At 37.5% G+C, this 25,316-nt stretch overlaps 1 pseudogene; it reads right to left on the bottom strand.

Moving 5' to 3' along the window:
• Positions 1–10,698: 10,698 nt before the first annotated feature.
• On the bottom strand, positions 10,699–11,534 carry LOC116083540 (annotated as a pseudogene).
• Between the last annotated feature and the right edge of the window lie 13,782 nt (positions 11,535–25,316).

Raw genomic sequence — 25,316 nt, 5'->3', positions numbered from 1 at the left:
ATACCTCCTCCCCAACTCCTGTCTCCACAAGGATGTTCCCACCCCGTCAACCCCACCCCACTTGACTTCCAAACTCCCTGGGGCCTCCAGTCTCTTGAGGGTTAGGTGCATCATCTCTGATTGAACACAGACTTGGCAGTCCTCTGCTGTATGTGTGTTGGGGGCCTCATAACAGCTGGTGTATGCTGCCTGTTTGGTGGTCCAGTGTTTGATAGATCTTGGGGGGGGGTCCACATTAACGAGACTGCTGGTCCTCCTACAGGGTTGCCCTCCTCAGCTTCTTTCTGCCTTTCCCTAATTCAACCACAGGGGTCAGCAGCTTCTGTCCATTGGTTGAGTGCAAATATCTGCATCTGACTCTTTCAGCTGCTTGTTGTATTTTTTGGGTTACAGTCATGCTAGGTCCCGTTTTGTGAACACTCCATAGCTTCAGTGATAGTGTCAGGCCTTGGGACCTCCCCTTGAGCTGGATCCCACTTGGAGCCTGTTGCTGGACCTTCTTTTCCTCAGGCTCCTCTCCATTTTCATCCCTGTATTTCTTTCAGACAGGAGCAATTATGGGTCAGAGTTTTGACTGTGAAATGTCAACCCCTTCCCTCATCTCCAGCAGGAAGACAGGGCATCAAATAAGTACAGTTTTAAAAAGGAAAAGAAAAAAGAAAAAACCTTAGCTGGTTGAGTTCTGTCTGCTTGCCCAGCTCTAACTAGATTCCACATTGCTTCTTGCTGAGGAAACCTGCAGTTTCCTTACTGGGAGGATTCAGGATATGCAGGGTAAACTACAGCTCCTGATCACACAGTTCATTGTCATGATGAGAGAGCAAGAAAGTCAGATAATAATCAGGATGCAAAACCACTCCATATTCTAAATTTCTATTCCTAAAATCAACAAAAACATTGTACCAACAAGCCACAAAATCTCTTCAGGTTTGAATATGTGATACAATTGATGAATTGAAACACAAACCACAAATTAATCTCCTTAGGAATTGGAGGTCTGTGCTAAGAGCATGAATAGGTGATTTACACTAGTGTATAAGGAGAGCCTGGGTCTTCTGTTACCATGACACCCAAACAAATAGTCGAACTTACCTTCCAAACCAACACCCTTGCTCTCAGGCCTTATTGACTGATGCACAGCAGGGACACAGTGTCAGATCACATTTATCTTCCCCAGTGACTATTGCAGTAACATGCCTGGGAGACAATAGTCGAGCTTCCCTCATACGCTTGTTTCTTATTTTTTAAAGATTGCATCAACGTTACTCTCACATATTCGGCACAGATGATTGAATCAAGGTTATATATACTTCTATCATTTTTCTAAAATAAACAACAAAAATGAAAATGATTTTAAAAGTAAGAGGTTTCAGTGGGGGCATAAGATACAACCAACTCAACAGAAACTGAGTTAGTGTGGCTTTAACGTGATTTTAAAAGGTCTCCAGCCTAGTGTTTGTATCCAATTTCCTGGAGAGTCTAAAATGAGACTTTAAATAATGTGCCCAAAGGGAGATCATGAGTTGGTGGCTGACCTAGTAAGACATGTGAGCAGAAAGATGATAATAGATGGTCAATAATATATGTTCTCAAAATCAAAACAATCCAGGGCATAATTTTCATAATAAAAATGTGCAGGTGAGATCAGACATGTTCAGTGTAACCTTAGTCTTAGTAGTCTCAGTGGGAGAGCAAGTGCCTATTCTCACAGAGAATTGATGTGCTTGGGTGTAGGGATACCCAGGAGGCCAATAAGTGAAGGGGGGAGAGTGAAGGATTGTGAGAGGCCGTTACCAGGAGGCAGTCGGATGAAAAGTGAATAAGTAATAATGATGATGATGATGATGATGATAATAATAATAATAATAATAATAATAACCAGAAAAGAGTTACCAAACGATCCACCTTTATCACTGAGTAAAGTCCCCCAAAGTCAAATCAGCTTAATATCAAGATCACAGCTGTGGTCACAGACACATTGGTGACCATTGCCAAAGTAAGCAAGCAGCCTATACTTAAGAGATGAATGGATGAGAAAGTGGAGTTTTATTCAGTTCTTAAAAATAGATGAAATTATATTATTTTCAGGAAAATGGTTGCAAATGGAAATTATCACATAGGTAAAGTAACCAGACAGATAAATAGATATCACATGTGGAATTTGGAGAGAGAGAAAAAAGCAGCATGTGAGTAAAAGAAAGATTATAATGGAAGGAATAACAGAAAGGGGTATAAAGCATTAGAGTGGGAAGAAGAGGAGCAGATATGATAAAAGTCCATTGTATGCAGGTATGCAATGTTGAAATGAAACTTGTTACTTTGTAAATTATGATAATTTTATTTTGCAAAATATGATAAAAGTCAATGGTATGCAAGTATGCAATGTTGTAATGAAACTTGTTACTTTGTAAAATAGAATGCACCAATTAAACATGTGGGCACTCCTCTAGTAGTCAACTTATGGGACATTGTATACTGATGCCATATGCAGGAATGCCAAGAACTTAGGATGGATATTTGTAAGCAGGTGGCTCGTAGGGAGTGTTTCCAGGAAGCATAGCCATGTATTTGTGAGGGGAGGAGGATCAGGAAGGGAGAGAAACTGAATTGAAGAACTGAGCTGGATCTGTCAGAGTCAGCTGTTGGGTGGAGCCTCTCAGAGGAAAACATGCCCCCTGTCTGCATAAAGGATTATCATTGATAGTGTTAATGATTAATGCTTGCCCATGGGATCAGTTGGTTCAGTTATTGGTTGGCTATCCCCTCAGTCATATGTAGCAGATGTGAAGCTTGGCCTTCATGTGAGTCCTGAACAATTGGAGCAGAAGCTATCCCAAAAGCTGTTGCCCATACTTGGGATATGCTCTACTAGGTGGAATACTTTGTCTGGGTCTCAGTGGAAGAAGTGCCTAGCCTCGCAGAGACTTGATGTGCCAGGGTGGGGGGATACCCAGGCCCCCCTCACCTACCCAAAAGAGAAGGGGAGGGGGGAAAAGGGGAGGATTATGAGAGGGGGTGACCAGGAGGGAGGGCAGTGAGTGGGATGTAAAGTGAATGAATGAAAGAAAACTAAAATTAAATTAAAAATAGGAGAACTGAGCTGTTTGCTTGATACCTGCTGACAGGAGATTGGGTTTTGGCTAGTATCTACACTTTATATTCTAAGACTAAAGAGAAATATGTTGATGTCTTGGTTATCTGATTATGTTCTGAATATAAAAAAAACTGAAATGACCAATTGTAAAATTATTTCCTATTAGATTATATGAAAAGTAGAGTATGTTAGAGATTTTTAGTTGTCTTTTTTTTTTTTTATAATATAAAGAAGTGGTTAAGCAAGAGGCCTTAAGCAGTAGATGGGAATCTAGCTAAATCTCATCGGGAGTCAGTATAGGAGACTGTATTGGAGACTAACTTTCTTCATGCAATAACTACAAACTAGGTCAATTTTCTGTCTTAACTTTTAAAAAATTTTTAATTAAATTTTAATTATAGCTGGGAGGTGGTGGCACATGCCTTTAATCCCAGCACTTGGGAGGCAGAGGCTGGCAGATTTTTGAGTTTGAGGCCAGCCTGGTCTACAGAGTGAGTTCCAGGACAGCCAGGGATATACAGAGAAACCCTGTCTTGAAAAAAACAAACAAAAAGAAATTATATCATTTCCTTCCTTCTCTTTCCTCCCTCCAATCCTTCCCATGTTCCCCCCAACCCTCTTGTGTCCTACCCTTATTACCCCTCAAATTCATGGCCATTTATTATTATTGTTAATAATCACATACACATGTACATGTACACCCAGGAACATATATTTGAATCTATTAATATGTATGAATATCATATATATATGAATAAATGTATCAGTGCAACCCACTGAAACCATGTAATGTTGGTTGTTATATTTATGATTTCAGGGCTGATCATTTGGTATTGGATGACCATCTAGGAATTTCATCCCTGGGAAAGACCATTTCTCTATTTTTCAGCAATCAGTAGTTCTATGTCTATGTAGTTCTTTGTCTCTGGATGAGGGCCTGTGAGATTTTTCTCTGCCATGTCAACATGTCTTTTGATGGTGTCAGTTATCCAGGCCTTATATAGGTAGCCATAAAGGTATCATAGGACATCTTCTTTGTTATTTCTAGGAGACTTGGTGTCACAGTAGATGTTATGATCTTCCTGCCCCCTTGTCTTTGGTGTCACCAAGACTTATGTACAGGTGTATCATAGATTTATCCATTAAAGCTTGATACTCCACAATCAATTGTTCTCTGCATTTTGGCCAGTTATGATTTTCTGTAATCTGTTGCAAAAAGAAGTTTCAATGGTGAGGAACAAGAGCTACACTTATCTGTAGATCTAGGAGTAGTTGTAGAATGCATTTAGGAATTATGCTGACCTAGTAAAGTGGTGGCATTAGGCGTTCCTCTAAGAGTCATGACCTCATTGTCCCTGGGTAGTTGTCTGGGTTTCTAATACCAGGAATGATTTTTCCTCCTGTTGAGTGAGTCATAAATCCAACTACCTTTGTTGTTTACTGCCAAGACTCGAGAGCTACTGTTGCACCTTTAAGTATATCTAGCTGTGCCAGTCATTGTGGTTCATAGGCACTAAACCAGGGTAGGACTATTGGTTGCTTCTCTCCTTTGGCAAATTTCATGGTGTCTTCAGGTACTATGGAAGTCATGCTTCCAGCAGGATCCTAAAGGTCAGCTCTAACTTGAATCTTCTGAGCCCTGTGTCCAAAGTGTGTGTATTCTTCAGCAATAGGGCCTTGCCTTTAACCTTTGGAAAGCAGGCAAAGGCCATGTCAATAGCCAACATTGATTTGGGAGTCTCTTGGACTCTTGTGAACCATAATTCAAAAGGAGGTTTCTCATTCATGATAGTAGAATATCCTGTATATATATAATATATATACACTTACTTGTCATCATTTTAAGCCATTATAAAATATGATTCAATGTACTGCCTTAAGAAGAACCAGACTATCAAAGTCATTATACCAAGTCAGTTCAATTTGATCAATAGTCTAATGAGAAGTGACCTAAGAAAGGTTAAAATCATTTATGTAAGTAAGGCAGTGTATATTAGAAATCCATGTCATATACATTATTAATATAAACGTATTCCCAGCATACCTGAGATTCCTGTCAAAAATCAAGAGTTAAAGTAGACACTGATATATCTTCATGTAAGTAGATTAACCTATATTGACTAATGATTTTTTTCTGAAAAAATAATCTGTTAGGATATATATTGCTTAACTTGTAAAGCACTTGCCACACACACTTTAGGATCTATGTTTGGATTCCAGAACCCATTTAAAAACTTGTGTATAGTGGTGTGATCTTGTAATCCCAGGGTTACAGAGATAGAGGCAGACAGAATGGTTGGACTCACTGGCTCAGTCAGCATAGCCTAAGTGGGGAGATCCAGGTCTTATTAAGAGACCTTGTTTTTTTTGGGGGGAAGCAAGGTAAAAAAAAAAATCTCCTGAAAAATGACATCAAAGTTGTTCTCTGGCTTTTGCATACAATTACACATACACAACCATGCACAAAAGGAGCATAAACACACACACAGACACACAAATGCACTCAGAAAGAGGGAGAGATAGAGAATTATGTCTTATGGGGATCTTTTTTCCCCTAACTTCAGGCTGGGAGGGATCAAACTAGATGGATATTACCTATTTTAAATATATAAATATTTTGAGTTAAGTGTGGTCAAAGGTAGTTTACCTGATCGCCTAAGAGTATGATGGTAACTGAAAGAGAAGAGGAACTGAGGGGTACTAATTAAATGGACAAGTAAAGGCTTTCTTCCATTTCTGCATACTTGTGGGGCATCTCACTTTTGATGAACAATATCAATTTGAACAAATGGAAAATTGTGTTGTTTTTATTTTGAGATATATTATCCAAAGATAGCTTACCCATGCTAGTCTCAAACTCTTGGTTCAGGTAGTCATCTTACCTCAGTTTCCAGAGTACTGGGACTTAGGTATCATTCTGCTCACACATAAAAATCTGAATAAATTGTATTTTCTCTTGATTGTTTGAAGGCATTATAGAGAATTGAAAACACCAAAGACTTAGGAGACCATTTTCCCAGAAACAAGTTCAGAGAAGTCAGCGTAGCATCTCACTCTGCTCGTCCTTCCAGGGCCTGTCTACCCAGAACCAAGAGCTATTCCAAGATCTTGGCAGTCTGGAGATTCAGAGAAGAATGAAGATCAAGTTTCACTAAGGAGGAAAAGCCCTGAAAAGTCTGCCAGATGTTCCGTTGGGTCTCCCAAAAGGCATAACCCGAGGGATGAATAAAACCAATCAACTTCCAATAAGGCCAACACCCAAGTACAAGCTCTGCCGTTCTTTTACTGTTTCAGCAACACTGGATGTGGAAGAAAGATGACCCATCAAATCAGTTGCTTGTTCCATACATGTGCTCACCGCAAAAAAAGAATGGGACTATGTTAAAACATCATCATCTGAGTTAAGTTTTCAATAGATATAAAGGGGAGAGAGGAGTCACTACATGACTTTCTGTCATTCACAGAGTTGTGTTGCAAGTTTGGTTTCAAATGTCTTCAGTTTGATTAGAGAAACAGAAAAATAGGGACTTTTGTTAGGTCAAGCCTACATATATCAGAATAATATTGCCACACTTAGCAAATAAAGATGTAGAACATTCAACTAATTTGAATTTCAGATAAATAACAAAACACACCACAGAACTTAAAATTAAGAAAAACTCCCCTGGAAAATATGTCCCTCATTACATACCTTTTAGAATTCATTTAGATTTCATTTTATAAATAAAAGGATGGCTTTAGAAACAATAAAAAATTAATAAAATAATAATAACTGCTCATAATTATTAAGCATTGTTATGTACATAGGCCAAGCAACAAAACCAACTTCTTCATATTTGTCATTTAAATGGATACTTTCACGGGGCTAGAGAAATGGCTCAGCAGTAAAGAGTGCATGCTGCTTTTGCAGAAGAACCAGCTTCATATGAGTGGCTTACAGTGCTTGTAACTTTAGTTCCAGGAGGATCATGTTCCCAGGCACCGACACTCAAATGCATGCCCTCACATGTGTGCAATCGTTAAAAATAAAATAAATCTTTTAAAAATAATAAAAAAAAGATTTTCCCTGTGATGGCATTAATGAGAATGTTCTCCATAGGTGAAGATGTTGAAATAATTGGTTCCCAGTTGGTGACACTATATAGGTAAGCTTAGGAGGTGTGGACTTTGCTGGAGGAAGTATGTTGCTGGGAACAGGTTTGAGGTTTCAAAAGCTTATATGTCATTTCTACTTTTTTCTGTTTCCTGTTTTCAGTTCATGAGATGAGCCCAGCCCTCAGCTTTCACCTTCTACTTCAGTCCCCATATAGTTCTATGCTGTCTCTGCCTTTACGGACTCTAACCTCCAGGAACCATAAGCTCAAATAAGCCCTTTCTAAGACCTTCCATGGCTTTTCTTAATAAATTTAAATTTGGTTAAATAAATATAAATTTTGATAATTTCTGGAAATGATTGGGAGCCAATACTGTTACACAACTAACGATTTGATTAAGAATTCAATTGTCATTCAGTTCTATGAAGTCTCAATATTTTCTCAATGACTCATTTGGTTGAGATCATTGCTCAAGCAATTAGATTTTGTAGTGAAGACATATCAAGATTTAACTGAGGTTCAAATTGGTGGTGTCATTTCTTTATATATTGGTAGTGCAATAGATTCCCCTGGGAGCTTCCCCTAGTAACATGGTTACTAGGCAGGATATAGGTGGTATGTATGGACAGACATTTTAATTAGTATTCAAGTTATCTAATTTAGTGATTAGGGAGAATATTCTTGGAAATAATCTACAAAGCATCCAAAGTAAAACTTCCTTAAAATAGGGAGGGAAAAAAGATTTACCTAGCAATGACTTTAGTTTAATTAGAAAAACAAAAAATAAATGGGAATTATGTTTGCACATTTAGGAGAAAACTATTGCTAGATTTCTTAAATAAAAGTGCTAGATCCAGTTAAGTTGAATTTTAAATTAACCACACATAAGATTTCCCACTCAGATGTCTCAGGCAGGGATATGCTTGTATAAAATATTTTCTCCTTTAACAGAAAATCAAAGTTTGCTGAATATCTAGTATTTTGTCTGCAAGATCCATGACAGAGAGGGCAATTAAGAGGCACTCCCGTGAGTTTCAAGGCTGGGTTCACGTTTTTTCTTGGGTTACTTGGAGTTTAGTCTTTTTAAAAATTAAAACATTGGAATTAAAGTGTAATTACATCACTTTCTCCTTTCCCTGTGTCCCATCCCATGCTTCCTCCCTTCACATCTTCCCATGTGTCTTTTCACTCTCTCCCTCTTAATCTGACACCCTCTTTTTTATTATTGTTGGTATATATTCATGTATATATATGTATATATTCATGTGTACTTGTATATATTCATGTATATTTATATTTAGTCATATATTTTTTTCTTAAATACAGCACGCTGAATCCACTTGCTGTGGCTTGTGTGTATATAAGTTCAGGGCTGGTCACTTTGGTTTGGATATCTAATTATGGGACTAATCTCCCTGAAAGAGTCTAAATTATCTAATTCTTCCCCTGTCCCTGCTTCATCTCTTTTCTTGTTTCCTGTTGTTCTTAGTCTAGAGGTAGAACACTGTGATAAGTCTCCTTCTGCATTAATATGTTTATTGTTACTAATATTGTTCAGGACTTGTTTAGGCAACCATATTGTTATTTTGAAAAAACAAAACAACAACAACCAAATACCCAAACTGAAAATGAATGCGTTCGGTTTTAGATGCTTCCTTCTGGGTAAGTGGGGTTTAGTGTGAGAAAGGTCACTAAAATAGAAGCCACCAGCTTGCTATGTAATTTGTAGGATGATCTGTTTTCTGTACCAGTCAAAACTGCCCTTCTTATCATCAGAATGAGCTCCCACAAAACAGAAGAGGGTTTGGGATGTGTTTTAAAGGGTCAATTTGATAGAGATTTGTTTCTGGATTAAAATTGAGCAATGCTACCTAATTTTTGTTCTGGTATGTGCATTAGATACAGCAGAGAGGATATTGGATAACCACAAGAATCAATGCCCTTGGGAACTGAAGTAGAGCAGAAAAGTCTGCAGGCAAAACAAACAAACAAAACAAACAAACAAGAAAAAAAAATCCCAGGTCAATCCTTACCCAGTTGCTCTACACGCACCGAGGTTTGTTTTAAGTGGTCATGATAACTGTTTATTAGAAGCAGGTGTTTCCTGGTACCAGTCTTCTTACTGTATTTTTATGAGACATTTGCTGGGGGAGATGTTAACAGAAGGATGCTCACCCCAGAAAGGGTGTTAATGAAAGATCAACCTAATAAGTCTAAATTCCAACTCAGAAAGCCAATGAGTTTATTTGGGTTATTTACAGAAACATGGAGGACACAACAGCAGCTGCATCATTGAAACTTCACATCAACATGTGTAATGACTAATGAAAGCTACATCCTGGAGATGCCTACACACACTGCAGGAAGTTTGACAGGTTGGACTTTATACATACTTTATGATATATAGTGTATTCGTATACATATATAATAAATATAGTATACACACATACTTTAGAGTAACATTCTGGTTACACAAAAGATTAAAACAAATATGATATGCAAGAGATACTTATGATTTATACTCAAGCATAGATTTGCTATCTACCTTTCAAACAACTCTTTTACAACAAAAGAATTACGTTTTTAATAGACAAGTATTTATCATGAAAACTATAAGAAACAGAGACACAAATATCTTACTGTTTATGGTTTCACCAGAAGATACAAGGTTCCTCTATTAGAGGAAATGGAGTTTATTACTCACAGTAGAGCGAGCTAAACAAACAGCAGTACATCTGTGTTAGTTCTCTTTGTCCCTATGTCTTGTGGAGTCTAAGTAGTTGTTACATATGTAAAGGTTTTGTGTCACAGCAAAGGAGATTATCACTGTTTAGCACAGGGAAAAATTCAAGATTAGTCTTGAAATCTCTGTTTAACCCTCCAAGGTTGCTTGCTGCAAATACAACTGTGGTATATGTTAGATAACAAGTACTGAAGCTTTGTACTCCTGGAACACCCCACCCAAAGTATGGAGACATACCAAAGATCCATGATCATTTCCTCTTTGAATAGTGACAGTATGTCCTGACCTGCACCAGAAGATCCAAACTTTCATTTTCAAAAGCAAGATGGATCTAGATTTTGTGACACTTAAAGTAATGACTTTAGAGGTAAAATATTATATATTATTACTATAACATAAACATGTATGTACATGACATATGAAAACTGATACTACATAGAAACTGCCACCTACCCCACTTTTAATGTATCTTTTTTTCAGTATACAAAAGTATATTGTTTAAAAGAACCAATCAGGCAACCCAACACAAGAATAAAAGGCTCACTCCAGTAGGGTCAAGAGAACAATAGACCTGAGTGATGGTGGACAGCAACTCCCAGAGATGCCAGCACACCTATGGAAATGGAAGAACAGGTGTCTGACAGGTGACAACTCTGCCTGCCAGAATGGGTAGAGAGAGAATGCCCTACAGATATCTGTGTGGCAAATAGACAGGGCCAATCTGGGAAGGTGCAGGGGCTATTGGCAGGACAGTGTCTGGGCTCCAATCACTGTCGGCAGGTGCTATGGAAGTCTTCCAGAGTTCAGAAGTCTTTCTGTGTTGGGAAAAAGCCCTTTTGCAGAAACTTTCTGCAGCTGTTGGCATGGTCCTGAAACAAAACTTTATTTAGCTTTTCAACTTAGTCACAAAGGATCGTAACCACAACTCCTTGCTCGAATCTGGGGTAGCTAACTGTGGAGCCAGGTAATAGTGGCATGGTCTGTCCCCTTCTAGAATTCATAATAGTTGCATTAGGACTAGATGTCAAGCTGACCATCTACTATGTAGACATCCTCATTCCCCCCTTGGCTATTGTGGGATCAACGAGCAGACTAGACTCCTCATGATGACTGATCACTTTTAAGCCCTTTTTCAAGGTCATCAGAAGCATTGCTGAAGTCCCATTGGGTCTGGATAAGTCGATGGACATTTCCTGAAATATCCTGTCAAAATATGACTGATCACATCATTTACATATAAAGGCAGTATCACCAGAATGGTGGGTTGAGCCTTCAGTCAACACTTGGCAGATGGGCCCATCTGTTTTGCAGAGCCCTTCAAGGATTGCTGATTCAAAAGTCCAGATGCTGAGCCCACATGTAACTAAGGTTTGTCTGACCATTTGTATGTGTACAGAAGTTGGCTATAGAGCAGAGTTTTGTCCTGCATGGAATCCAGACTTATCAGCATGGTGTTGGGAATAAGGTGGTTCTCTGAAGGATTGTGTACCAAGTTGTTCAGACATTCCAGCTCATTGAAGTCCTCTTTGACTGGATGAAAGTTTTCCTAGAAGTGCATGATGAAGCCATTCTCATAGCCCTCTCTCATCGCCTTATTGTGCATGCTGTCCCTTAGGTTGTCCAACATCCTTTCCTTCTCTGGAGTAGAGCATCTGAATGGTTCTAAGGTCTTAAGGATCACCCCAACACTCATGTCTGCCTTGTGGCTGTGGCCACTCAAATGATATCTTATATAGTCATTCTATTTGTGGGTACTCATCAAGTGTCCTACACTACCCTAAACAGTCTGTGAATATTTTATTCTAACAATTTACAGTTGAGTGCTAACATTAATGTTTTAGAAGTGAAATTATATAACTGAGGCCCACTGCTTTGGAAATTAAATCGATTTACTCAGCTAAGAGGTAAGAGACATGGGGGCTGTTGGGGGAAGATTCCAAATCTTTATGTATGACTGTGTTCTGCATCTTTATGAACTGGGGAGGGCTTGGAGTGGGCAGAAGAGGACAGATGAGAAGACAGTGTGAGGCAGGAGACAGATGGAAAAGCCATTGTCAAGGGGAATGGAGAGAATTGGAAACAGGGTAGATCTGAGAAACAAAAAAGAGGTTGGCAGGATTCACTGTGAAGTTTTAAGCTGCCTGGAGAATGATGACAACTTTGACAAACGTAAGAACATTCAGTGAGAGACAGAACACATGCAAGAAAAGGAGTGAGTAACTCTGCTTAGGAGAGGAGGGGTAGGGTGATCTCAGTATCGGCCATGCCCTACATAGACCTTCTCAGCCCAGATAACCAGAGAGACCACAGGGCCAGAAGTCCAGCAATCCCTGGGCACAGATGCAGAGGGAAAACAAAAAAGGCAAGTGTTGCAACAGACAAGAGATTTGGAAGGAATGGAACACATCAGGTTTAAATTTTCCCAGTCTTGAATTTTTAGGGCTTTTTCTTGCAGGAAAACCACTTCAATCATGTTTACTGATGATTGGTGAGAGGGTGGGGTGTGAATTATATTGGCTCATCACTTCCCAGTTAAAATTTTATCTTTTGAGCTGAGACACTTGCTTTTTCTCCCAAGAAAAAGGCAAAACAACTTAAATCACAGAGCATCCAAGAAAAATAACCTTTATTCTATTAGTTTCTTATTCATTAAAAGTCAAGTGAACTTAGCATTTTTTTTGTCTTATTTCTGGTTTGTTTATGATATTCTTAATTCAGTTTTGTTCATTTTAAGTTACAAAAGAAGCTTGTGACCAATCAGAGGATCTTGTGAATTTATGGACAAAAAGTCAACTGAGCTCTTTAATACAATTGTTTTTCTGCGATCCATGTTTGCATGAATCTACACATAATTCAGATTTTTATGAGGAGAGAAGGTAGCATCAGATGAACTTGCATAGCTTCAATTCTGTAGCTCAGTGCCTAATAATGAGTCATGCATCTGGAAGAGCAGAGAACATCTAAGCATCTGGGTATAAGGCCCTCCCCGCCTCACTTATACACCAACACTCCTAGCTTTTGCTGTTGGTTGCTGTTGCTTTCACAGAATGAAAACTTTCTATATTATCTGCCTTTGCTTCCTTCACCCGTGATAATCAAGACTTGTTTGTATATGTTCTTTTTCTTTTAATTGATTGATATTTTGTGGTATTGTAAAAGAATCTCCTCAAAGAAGGTTGATATAAGGTTTTCATTGACTATCATATTGATAAATGGTGAGAAGCTAACGAATGATCTGACTTCAAAGTACCAAGACACAAGAGGGACAAGAGTTAAGTATTCCCAGTTTTATTCAAGGAGACTATTAAGTTTTGTCTGTGAACTATAATCACTATCGCTTGGAAAGTGTATTAGGCATGCAGCTTCTTAAGATCACTGGAGGCTCACTGTATCAGTGACACTGGGGAAAAGAGGGATTAAGCCCACCAACTTTGTTTTTAGCAAGTTCCACAATCTTGACACATATTGAAATTTAAGAACTGAATTTACTCAACACAAAAGAGTAGTAGACAAAGCTAATACCACTTACTTTTCTTCAGAAGGGGTTTTCTGAAATTTTCATTAGAAGAAATACTGTCAGTCCAATGACCTGAGTTGGGTATATATGGGCAAACTTCTCAACATACATACCTGGCTCTCATTTTTCTAATGTGTAAAAGTAGTACTTAAAATTATAGAACCACCTAAGAATGCTAGATTTTTTTTCCATCTCTTGAGGCTAATAGCTTTTATTTATAGGAAGAAATAAGCTAGACTGATCATCATTAGAGAATGCTAACATATGCACACAACAATGAGGCCAACATCTGTGTCCTATTTAGTTGAGCGTCAAGCACACTTTGTTAAAAAAAAAAAAGGACAAAAAAATTACAAATCACGTCTAAAATCAAGGTAAGCTCTGTGTGTATGTGTGTGCATGTGTGTGTAAAAGGCCATATAGTAAACATTTTGGACTTAGAGGCTCTTAGTCTCTGTCATGATTACTCAAATCTTGCCACTGTAATATAAAACCACCATAAATAATACAGAGAGCAACCCAGCTAACATTCCAAAATCTTTACTTCCAAAACCAGATGGTAGGTTGGATCCAGCACATAAGCAATAGCTTGCCAACCTCTGGTTAATAATGTTTCCATTTGTTTTTAAATCAAAACAAGGGGCTTAAATATTTTCTGGTTGGTTACTTACTCATTAATCAAATATTTAGTGGCCAGTACTCTAACACCCCATTAACTTACTGCATCTTCAAAATTTCTACCCACTTTTGCTGAGTTGATCTATAAACAACCAATCAAAATACAATATTGGACAGCTCCATCTCCATACACGGGTCTCCTCCTTAATGTCCAGAGGAAGATAGTGTTTAAGCTTTTACAGACACACTTTTAGTTTGGATTAACTATTCCTATTGTCCCAAGGCATAAAAAGAAGAAAAACATTAATTTTTCTCCAAAGGTATTGCTGATTACAGCAATCACTATACTTGGACATTAACCATTTCTCTCACCTATAATCTTGTTCAAAGGCTATCTCTGAAAAGTAAGGGAATAGAAAAATGAAACAATTCATTTAGTCCTACTTAGCTTTCACAATGCAGACCACAACTGTGATCTTTGGTTACCAAAGCATATGTGGAGCTTTCTCCCCATCTGTGAACAGCACTTGTGTGTCTCCTGATTCAATTTAGTTCTACATTTTCTACTTAAAGATGGCCTTGAACCCCACAATTCCAAGGCTCAGCCTCCAATACTTGCCTCCCCCTCCCCTAATTCTTATCCCAGTCACAAGAGCAGGCCTCCATCTTTTTGACTAAACATCAACGTTCCTGGCCACTCTTCTTAGGTATAATAAAGTTATTGGAGTGATTCACAGAAATCAGGAAAATACTTACCTCTCATTGTAATAGATGCCTCAAAGGACACAGGCAGACAGGAGATATATGCAAGGCAACAGGTGTTGGAGAAGGCTGAAAAGTTTGCATGTTTTCCCAGGAGTACCACATTCCAGGAACTACTGTTGTTCAGCCATCAGAACACCCCATTTTCCCAAATTCATTCCTTTCTTTTTTGTTCATTTTTAAAATTAATTTCAAAGTATTTAGGCATGATTTATTTCATCACAGTCAATTGGTAATCACTTCACTCTTGAACAGCTCGCCTGTCTTCAGATACTTGTAGGTTTGGCAGAACATTTCCAACCCTCTATTCATACTTCGGTCATTCACCTGACAAGACCTCATTCTAAAGCTACCAAGGGATTGTCTGCCATCAGGTAACTCCCTAGCAAACAATAGACATGCTTAGAACTCTAGATCCTTCAAAGCTTTCAACACTTTTATATCAGAAGTAGGAGATAAAAGCAAATTATATACATGTTACCAAACATGTTCTCGTATTGTAATTGGAAAGAGGTCTACTGTTTTTGTTTTGCTTTGCTTTGTTTCTTTTCGCACTTAGGAGCCAGTTGTGTGCATTGCTGGATTGAAACCACAGAGTAAAGAATTAAAGTATTATCTGGAGCTATCATCCTTCTCCATCCACTACTGGGGGGGTATTTATCAGGTAAGTCGGATGTTAGTATCCTAGCTTTTTGACATGTCGTATGCGATGTGATGTAATGTGTGTGTGAGTGTGTCACAACAAAAGATTGTAGTAGATCACTGATACTTTATTACATGAAAAGTTTTAGATAAGCTATCATTAGTTGGCCTCCTTTACTTAAAGTTATAACTGAACAGATGAAGTCATTGTGTCTTAGCTGTAACAAATTAGGACATGGGAGTATCTCAAAGTAACTCAACATGTGTTTTTCTCTATATTAGTAAAATTAAAAAACCTGGATGGAGAAGCATGAAGGGCCCAAACAATGCCTTCATTCTTTTCTATGTGGTTGCAACCCAACAATACACACAACTTGCCCTTAAGTGGGAAAAGAAAAGAAAAAAAACTAGACTTCTTTTCAATTACAATAAGAAAACACGTTGGGTAATTTTGAAATTTCCCACCCTTTACTCTGGTTCCAAGTAAAAGCATATGCCCGAGTAATAGTCCGTACTGACTGAACTTTAAGTTGGAGTCAGGCTAATCTTTATGTTGGTAACCTTCCATTCTTATAGTACCCTTCTCTGGAATCAACTGACTTATGGAATGCATGAAGTGAGCCAAGTCCCGATTGTTGACGGCTCTACCAACTTAATAAGCATCCCATTACCATGTGCTGAGTGAAAAACAAGCACCACAGAGATAATGAGCTGTCGTGTTTTGAAATGATTTATAATGGACCACATTAAATATAAAGAATGAGATGAGACTGGAATGAGGTGAATTTTTTACATGTATCTTTATGTGTTAAAAGACTTCTGAGGATGTGAAACAGCTTACTATTTTACTTCTTTAAGGGTATTTCATTGGATAAGTATTTCTTTTCTGGTTCATGAGTTATGAGTGGTAACTATTTCTATTATGAGATATGCTACAGTGATCACAACTCATAGTCCTTTAATACTCACTACTTGTGCCAACACGGTACACAGTCATGTGGTTTCCTTTCCATCCACATTGGGCTTGTCGATGGGGTCATTTAAATCTCCTAAGAGCAGGTAGTAATCAAGTAAGGCTGATGTTACTATCCTAGCTTTTTGGACTGTCACATGTGATCAAACCATCTATGATTTATACTAGATTCTCAAGTTTCTTAAACCCCAATTGCTCACTGAATAACCTGCCTGATCACACACTTTCTCCAAGTGCTGGATTCTCTGTCTCCCTACTGATGCCCTTTAAGGTCATTTACAAAGAAGCTAGTTGCATTCAAAACTTTTTCTCCCATCTGTTTCTAGGGGAACCCACCCTGAAGAAGCCTCTTACTTGGTGCTATGGGCATCCAACAAATTCAGAAGTGTCTTTCTTCTTTTCTTGAATTTTATCAATGTGATGAATGGAGGAGATGATGCTGTTTAGAGACTTCAGCGGAGTTCCTCAAAGAAATCTCAAATCTCTCTCATGTGTTGATATATAAGATGGCTTGTATCTTTGGGAAAAGACTTTGATTTCCAGTTTATACTTCCTACAGGACTGTGTAAAATTAAAAAAAAAAATAGGACAAAGGTGCTAACTGAAATTATTTTGGGTTTTCTTTCTAATCTTCTTGGCTAAAGATGAAAACTTGCAAGTTTTAGTGTTAAAATTTAATTCCACTAATGTTTCTCAAAACTAGGGAAGGTAATTGTTCTGAAACATAGGGAGTTTAAGTTCCAGAATCTTGTTTGATTTTTGCTATGACCCATAAACTTCGTGAGATTAGAATCTCCACTTTTTCAGATAAGAAAACTACAGCTATAAGATCTTAAGGAATTTGCCTAAAATCATAGCTGGGGCTGCCAGGTTTTTACTGTGTAAGTCTCTCAGTCTGGCCTGCAAACTTTCACCCATGAAGAAAGTCTGATTGCTGTAGAGGCCATTCTGTTAACTGTGGTTACCATGGGCAGTGAAATTTCAAGAGGGCTGTGTTGTGTACAGAAAAACAATAGCACCAGATATCAACATTGAGCTCAAAATAAATGCAGAAGTCTAGGTTCAGGAGCTAGATGAGTTTGGGAAATTTTCCATTCCATTCCATTCTAAGTCTCATTTCTTTCATATAAAATGAAGATGTGGATGAAGCGTGAGACTGTACTACTCTACTCTCAGAAACCTTTCTGGATTGTTGTCCTTTTAGGAACAGACAGTAATCTCAATAGCAACTGTTTCAGAAACACAACCTGTACATTGGGTTGAAAGATTTGAATTAAAAAGTGTATTTGTTGAGTTTAAACTTCTATAGGTTAATAAGAAAATTTAGATATTGAAGCTAATTTAAATAGGCATTCAAATAAAGCAGAAAATTATTCCAAGTGTCTCTGGTCAAAGGCCATTATCTTTATTACCACATTGCTATCATCATACCATATCAACTACTTCAATTTTAATTTTATTGCTGGAGAAATTGTAAATTGCTACTCTGAAATGTCCCTCACAGGATTATAGTCTGAACACTTGTTCCTTGGCTGGAGAAATTAGTACTGTACAGAAGGGTTTGAAGGAAAAGATACCGAGGAAGAAGATAAGGGTAGTTATCAGAATTTGAAGAGCGGAGTGGGTCTGGTTGCATAGTTTTAGACTTGTTTTTGCCCAGTAGAGTGGAGCCATTGAAGATGCATAAACAGGATGAGGTTTATCAAGTAGTGTCAGAGCATTAAAGATGGTAATAGGGGGTGATTTAGTTTTTCAAAGAAATTTTGTTTTACTGTTTGGCATTTTAAAGTGACACACATAATTTAAAAAATTCCTTTTCTTTTATTGGATATTTTATGTATTTACATTTCAAATGTTAACCCCTATCCCATCTTTCCCCCTTGTTTCTACAAGGGGTGCTCCCCGACCCACCCACCCACTCCCGTCTCCCTGCCCTGACATTCCCCTATACTGGGGCATCGAGCCTTCACAGGACCAAGGACTTCTCCTCCCATTGATGCCCAACAAACCTATCTTCTGCAACATATGAGACTGGAGCCAAGTGTACTCTTAGGTTGGTGGTTTAGTCTCTGGGAGCTCTGGGAGCTCTGGTTAGTTTATATTGTTACACACCCCTTCAGATCCTTCAGTCCTTTCTCTAACTCCTCCATTAGGGACCCTGTGCTCAGTCCAATGGTTGGCTGGGAGCATCTGCCTCTGTATTTGTCAGGCTCTGGCAGAGCTTCTTGGGAGATAGCCTCTCAGACTCCTGAAGATATAAACGTGACAAGCATATATCAAAGTCCATGGTAATGCATCATTTAATTTGCAATAGTGACTTTCAATGCAGATATAATATACATATTATTGGAAGTATGATTTCAAAAGCAAATTAAAATACAATCAATTGAGTTTTCTTCAGGAGAATTTAGAGATTTCAGAAATTTTGCTGATATAGAACCATTTGAAAAATCAGTATTGCCAAAATATATCATAATCTATACTATAGAGAAAGTTATTGGTTCACATCTACACATTATCTATATTTAATATGTTCCTTTCAGGATAAACTCAACTCAATTTCAATGAGCAGTAGAAATCCATCACAGACTCATAATAAGAAATACATCATGGAACACAGAGATCAATGTTTCTATCAAAGCAAGAAGGGCACCATTCTTTGAATAACAGATATCAAAATACAAAATTGAGTTTATAGTTAAGAGCTGCACACTGAGACTCTTTGTATTTTGCTGAAGTAGATGCAAGTTATAGCACATTTTCTTCTTGTCTTCTTGAAGTCTCAACTTAGAGAACTTCTTCTGAATGTCACATAAGTGCCTGAGGATATTTGGAATCTTTTCTACTACAGTTATGGTATCTCAAGTGAATAAAATTACATAAACAATACACTGTGTTATAGGACCCCTTCTAGATCTGCTGCAGTGCATCATTATAGTGCACTGTCAGTAGATTTCCCACTTTGAGAACAGAAGACTTTTTTTAAGATTTCACTATAAAACAGCCTCTACTAAGAACTTCTGGAGTGTTACACTCACTCTTTTGACACTGGGAGAGACTCTTAGAAGTATCCTGTCTCCCAACAGCAAAGTCATTTACTCTTGAATGCTTGACAAATAATTTATATCTATCTAGGCTTGAAATCAGCCAAAGTAAAAAAATTCTAAATTCCAGATGTGACCTCACCTGATTACATTTATCACCCAGGATCTCAGAGGCACAGAAAATAGAGGCTATTTCTACTTCTAGTATACCCCAAATTCATAGTTGTTTGGTCTTTCTTATGTGGGTATCAAATTGCAGAATTCTGTCCTTTTGAATGTTTGTGAACATGTTTTGGGGTAATATTTTTCACCATGTGTATTTTTCATCAGACTATTTGTGGTATATAGGGTTGTTGCTTTTTTCCCAAATGCATTAGTAAATAAATTTCAATTCATTGTCTTCTGCCAAGGACACTAGTATGTACCTCCTGGGCTCAAACTGCATGCTGGTCCAGCTGCAGGCTTTGCTCTCAGACTATTACACTATTTTCTAGCAGCTTAATTATGAGCACTTTCAGTGAAAGTGGCTTGCACACTGCCTTCTCAGAAGCCTGACTAACCCAAGGTTACTAGAATTATTTGCCACATTTATTTTTTTTTTGTTCTGCTGTTTACGGAAATTCAGCTTTTTGTGCGTTTGGATAGGCTCACAAAAGACGTGACTTCATTGCTTAGATTTTCTACGAGGAGTTTTTTGGTTGCTGACATTTTCTTTTGTCTTTAAATTCTCATAAAAATACAAAAACTGAATGAAGACTAAGTTCAGGAAAGACAGGATCAGAGAGGAAGCTGACTGTCCTCTCCTCTCCTCTTTAGAATGATTACAATGTTCTCTATGTCTCTCTCTTTATGTAATAGCACCATGAGGAAGGGAATGATCTAACTCTAATTTAAGGTGTAGGTGGTGATTCTTCCCTGGAGTGATTTTACCCTTCAAGACATTTAGTGGTATCCAGAGACATTTTTGTTGTCACAACTTAAAGTAGGGCGTTATTACTAGCATGTACTAACTAGAGAACAAGGATGCTATAAATACTCCAAAATCCTGCTGTGTACCTACAATTTCCCATGCCAGAGGACTGTTCTTCTCAAGCATATCAGTGATGTTGCTTTGAACTCTTCATAGAATTTCTTTATCTTTTAGTCTTATATCCCACAGTTTAAGATATAAATTGGATACAAAGCCCAAGCATTTTCATACCTTCGACCGTATCTGAAGATTCCTATCAATACCGGCTCATCCCTTCCTGTCATCTCTAACAAATACTCACGTGCTAGAGTTTCAAACCCTTGATAGGATGGGAACAAGGATCAGCGACCAACATCTAAGACCTGAGTTATCTTCTTTGCCCTCTAGAAGCCCCTCCTCCCAACCCTGAGCTATCACTTTCCTCGTCCGAATGGAGAAAGTGTCCTAAATCAAGGGAGTCTCCCAAGTCTTGTAATTTTTGTGTAAAGTATGCTGCTCCATCTATCAAGCTATAATTTTTATATTACAACACTTTCAAAGTATTTTTGACAGTTGAAAATAAGTGGAAAATTAGGAGTGTCTCTTCTCAAATGCTTAGTGTTTGTGCTTGAGCACAGGATGTTATCCACTGTATCACCTGCTAGACATTCAGAAATCTGTAAGAATCAAAAAATGAGGCTTCAGTTCTTATTCACCACCCCCCCCCAGTGGTTGTGATAGCAGGAATAGTTCACCACTACCATATGGTGAAAGAAATGAAAAAATTTAAAATGGTTATAAGTATAGGCTAATAACAGAACATGGCACAAATTTACCCTCTAATTTTGCTCACAAATCACCACAAAGAGTACTTATTCCCACACAATTTCTCCTTACCGACTGTCATGTAATGTCCATCTACACCCAGTAACTGTTCTCAAAACTATACCAGGTTCTCTGATGTCATTTGTCATTGCTTGGGTCTGGGTGAGATGCTCATCTCCTTCCCTATGGCTCTCACTCCTCTTCTTCACCCTAATTAAGGTCCATTCAGAAGCAGAGAGCCTCCTGCCTTTAATAGCCACTCCCTGGTTTTCATAGATAAGGAGTGAAAAAAAAAAGACTACTGCTCAAATTCAAGCCTTATTCTGAAAGGAGAGTAGTCTCCAGTCTCCAGTTGATCCTTGATGTTAGGCCATGGCACCATTCTGTAATTTCTCTCTGATTTCCAGAGATCTTACCTTCATTATCTTCAGATTAGTTATCCATTTCTTTCATGATAGTTATCCATTTCTTTCAAAATTCCATTCATCCCAGCCCCCATACAATAGGATGAAATTCAAGCCAATGTAAGGGAAGAACACTGTTGAATCTCTCACTGCCTGTTCCCCATGTTCCCCACAGAGTTCCACTATCTTGTACATTGAACTAACTCTAATACCAATCATTTCTTCTTAGCATGAACTTCAATTTTCAATCTTCACAGACTATAGAAGTTTTAATTTTTCAAATGACACTTTCCCCATGCACCACATGCACACATACACAGTTTTTCAACTTTGATGATTCCTCAAAGAGATTTAAAGTGTCCTGCAGCACATTCAAGTCATATGTTTACAACACTACTCTACTCACTGCTCTCATTACAGAAATGTTGCTTCCCGGTGGATTCTAGCTCTCTTCCTCCAATTCTTGTGCATGGTTTGGGATGGTCTATGGCACATAAGAAAGTTTTACATGATAGTTTGATGTCCACTGAAGAACTAGAGAAGTTCTTAAAAAGTAATTTCTTCATGTAATTTCATTACACCCAGCACAGAATGCTCTATCCCCAACATGGGTCATAAGCCTTCAGAAGACAAAGATACCTAGATGGAAATTAAAAAAAAAAGTTTTATGTTAGGAGATATTTTAGATGGTAATGTAGTGGTTTCTAAATGTAGTGTACTGCTTTCTATCCCTTTTCAGTTGTTTTCTTTACCCACAGACATTTTGTAGTTCTGCCACCTAAAGCATTAGTTTGTTTCTCATCTTACTGCCCGCAAAAAGGAGAGTGAACACATCTAAAAGCCAGGGGACAGACTGGATTTCTAAAGGGACTGTTGCTGAAGAGATGGTGTAGAAACAAAGTTCAGTGCCAAGGTTTGTAGGAAGAAACAATTTTTTTGTTTTATTTGTTTGGTTTAGTTTTCTGAAATTCCAATGGCTCAACTATAGTGTTTCAAAAATAAACAATAAAATTGGAGTATCTACAGAACTATAATTTTTAGCTAGACTCCTGTCCAAAGTAAAAATTAATCAGTTAAAGAACAGGATACAAGCTACCAGCGGGGGTGGGGGGAAGGAGGGATGGGATAGGGGTTTTGCAGAGGGGAACTGGGAAGGGGGATGACATTTGAAATGTAAGTGAATAAAATAACCAATAAAAAACAGGATATGAGGAATCAAAGGAGATACAGTTAAGACTTGTATCCTAGAGTTAATATGCCGAAGAACTAAAGCAGGAAGATTAAACCAAGCATTTTCTAGTATTTTATGTTGATCATCCAGGAAATAATGCCAAAATGCAATTGGATGTGAAAGAGATTTATTAGGGGAAATGCTGGTGATGTATGGAGAAGATGCTAAGAGGGTCAGATTGGGATGAATACTTGGAAAGAAGGTCAGAAAGAAGAGAAGTAGGGAGAAGAACAGCTGGAAGAAAGAAAGGAAGGAAGGAAGGAAGAAAGAGAGGTAGGGAGGGAGGGAGGGAGGAAGGAAGGAAGGAAGGAAGAAAGAAAGAAAAAAAGAAATAAAGAAGGAAAGAAAGAAAGGAGATCTATGTAAGAGGATGAGGTCTTCACAGAGTGACCCACTGCATTGTGATAGGACATCCAAAGAGCTACCAGGGAAATAGAGAAAGGCAGAAGTCAGTGACAGTGTGAGTACAACACTAAATGATCCTGTAACCATAGGCATTGGCAAAGGCCAATACTAACTATCAAAGGGAGCAGAACATTAAAAGACCAGGTAGGACAAGATAATTGTCAGAATATATTAGGATGCATAACACTAAGGAGAAAGAATCATACCAGATCAAAGGTCAGTATGAATAGGAGACACTCTAGCATTTGTCACAGTAAACATCAGATAAGATGTTCTCACAGGTTCAGTAACTGAGGATAAGTACCGATGCCAATATGTGCATTTGGATGGTAGGAGAGCTAAACCAATGTCTTCATTGATGCACATCAGTATTATTTATGGCTTTTCTAACCTTGGGGCAAAATGAGTGTTATAAAATTGGAGGAAAAGACTTTAAATTGACAAATCACAACTCTGGAAAATTCTTGTATCACTGTACTAATTAATACTTTGCCTATATCTAAGTCTACAGAATACTAAGTTCACCATGCTCATCTGATTTCTTTATGAAACAAAGACAGAACCAAAACATTCATTGGACTTTCCACACTGTGTGCTTCTAATTATATTGATGGATATATATGTATGTATATAAATGTATACATAAAAATAATTATTTATATGTTGTTATAGACTTGATTTCAAGAAAAATCTATTTCGGTAGGAAAAGAGACAAATTTTCACAACAGGTATGCATTAACCCTATGAGGAAAGTGTTCAGTTTCAGAAAATGGAGATTTATTTTGATATTTCATGCATTGTTACAAAGTGAGAGAGAACAGGAGATGGGGGATCTGAAGCTAGAAGGATCCCAGTCTCAAAGTTGTTGGTATTTTATGGAGTCTAAGAACCTCCAATAGAAGTGAGAAAAGAATGTGGTTTTCCACATGCAATGTGTATATATTTCTTAGCTACATTGTCTTCTTTTACAGAAAATATAAAATTACATTTCACAGTCATATATGAGTGAAATTATTAGTATTATATTTCTGTCTTTATTGTCCATAATGTTTGAATGAATAGGTTAAAAGTAGGTAGAATCTAACTCAAAATTCACTGCCTCCCTAAAAGATATAACTGTTACCTTAGGAATTTTTTTTTTAATTTATGGTTGGGTCTATTATTTTTACTGGAGTAAACTAAGTTACATTCGAGATCGACCACCATTTCTTTGCTATATGACTTTACGCAGGAAACCTAGAGATTCTCCATGTGAAAAATTTTATTGTCTCTAAGTTAAAACAGAATTTCTTACACTGATATCTGAATCCAATGGGTCTTTGAGGCAATAATGAGATCACAGGGATCATTCCCAGATGCACAGGCTTACTTAAGGACCAAAATCATGACAAAACATTTTTGTAGCAGTCTAAGTGAATGGTGAGGTGTCTACATATTTGGTTAGACTTGTTGTAAGGAGTCCTGAGCTTCCTTCTGGTCTTCTCAAAGAGAACATTTTCATCATGCCACTATAGTCTAATCCTTTCATCTTATTTTTTAACTTTTATTGCATTATGAAAAGTTACATGATTTCAATTTATCTCAATTTGTTAACATTTAAAAACATATTTTAAGTAAATAGAATTAAATCACATTCTTATTTCCCTTTTGTGCCACAACTCCTCCCAGAGATCCCCCTTCAATACCTACAATATCTTTTTTGTGATATTCCTTAAAATTTATAAAATATTATAATAATAAAAATAAGTATTATAAAAGTTGTTTGATATAAAACAACAATCAATTTATCAGTCTTATGAAGATGCTTGTCTACAGAAATAGTGAAAATACATTTTTCTCAATATGAATTTTAAATAACTCCAAACATATTAACTATATATTTCAAAATAATATATCACTACTAATATTTTCTTAAATGAACATAAATACATACAGTCTTTTTATTTGTTTGTTTGTTTTGTATTAAGTAGAGTTTAAAATCTTGGCTCTTACTGTGGTACAAGCCCAAAATAAGA

The sequence above is a fragment of the Mastomys coucha genome, unplaced genomic scaffold (genome assembly GCF_008632895.1).
Source record: "Mastomys coucha isolate ucsf_1 unplaced genomic scaffold, UCSF_Mcou_1 pScaffold8, whole genome shotgun sequence".
Classification (NCBI taxonomy): domain Eukaryota; kingdom Metazoa; phylum Chordata; class Mammalia; order Rodentia; family Muridae; genus Mastomys; species Mastomys coucha.
This window is presented reverse-complemented; position numbering and strand designations above follow the sequence as displayed.